Genomic DNA, 1,286 nt, shown 5'->3' on the forward strand with positions numbered 1-1,286 from the left:
TTGTCACTGTATTAGACTAAGCAGAGGTGATTTGATGAATATTTTTCACATATTTCTAACAGTAGAAAATAACACGTGAATCCAATACAGCACCGAGCAAAGGATAGACATGGATAAACTCTTGTTGATTGTAGGATCTGTAAACAGCAGCGCTATTAAAAGCACAATCAACAAATAGTAAATAAAGTAGATATCTACATATCAAAGCATTGGCTTTCTTTCACAATGAAATCAGGGGAGAGCGCGAACGCAGTCCCCCACTACCAGAAATTATGCAATCGAGATTTCCACATTTGAGAAATTCGCAGGGGTCAGCACAGCCGGAGTGCAATGGCTGAGCCTCGCCCTGGGTGAACCGCCTTCTTGATCACGGTGTCTCCCTTGCCAGGTAAGTATGAGTTGTACACGAGCAATGTGGGATAGTCATTCCCATGCAAACGTTTTAGCCTAATGGTTATAGGACCACGGCTATTGAGAAAAAAAGCCAATCAATTAAATTAATGTTCAGTGTTATTTTGTCTGCTTGTAGATGGAAAGGTGAAAACACGTTTGAACTGTTATTTTACTCGTAAAATATGAGTGTTTTTCAATTTTCCCAGGATGCAATTCTGCAGAATTTAGCATAACAAAATATTTTTTAGTAAACGTGTCTGATAGCTGAAACTATAATAAATTATTAGAAATGCCCTTGAGTACATCCCAAAAATATTCCGAAACACACATAAAGCCAAGTGAATGGAATTTGTGATTTTATTTTGCCTTTCTCGTCTCGTGGTTCTTTTGTCTTCCAGAGAAAAGCCAGACTGCAATTCTACTATAGACCACTAGTGGCCAACCTCCCCAGTCCCACACAGCCACCCATGCAGGCACATTGAAACAGGGAGCGCTGGTACAGTTAGAATAACATAGTTATTGTATTTCAACCACACCGCCTCTTAATTAACAAATTAATAAACTGAAAGAATGTTACTGTCAGCTGTTCCCTGATAATACAAGAGAAGTGGGGACTGCTGAAAAAAAAAACGAATGAGCATTGATCAAGAGTCATCAAAATTGTTAAAAGGTTAAAAAAACAACTAATCTGATAAATGCAACAGTTTGACAATGGATGAAGATACTCCTAACGTTTTACAAGTGGTGGGAAAAGTACCCAATTGTCATACTTGAGTAAATGTTCAGATACCTTATTAGGAAATGACTCAAGTGAAAGTGAGTCACTCAGTGAAATACTTCTTGAGGATTTAAATATACTCAAGTATCAAAAGTAAATGTAATTGCAAATATGT

At 37.5% G+C, this 1,286-nt stretch overlaps 1 non-coding gene across 1 annotated transcript; it reads right to left on the minus strand.

Moving 5' to 3' along the window:
* Window positions 1-232: 232 nt before the first annotated feature.
* On the minus strand, window positions 233-396 carry LOC124038857. Its single transcript, XR_006839460.1, has one exon. It is a non-coding gene; the product is annotated as a U1 spliceosomal RNA (small nuclear RNA).
* Window positions 397-1,286: the final 890 nt, after the last annotated feature.

This window comes from Oncorhynchus gorbuscha, linkage group LG06 (assembly GCF_021184085.1).
Source record: "Oncorhynchus gorbuscha isolate QuinsamMale2020 ecotype Even-year linkage group LG06, OgorEven_v1.0, whole genome shotgun sequence".
In the NCBI taxonomy this organism is placed as follows: Eukaryota; Metazoa; Chordata; class Actinopteri; order Salmoniformes; family Salmonidae; genus Oncorhynchus; species Oncorhynchus gorbuscha.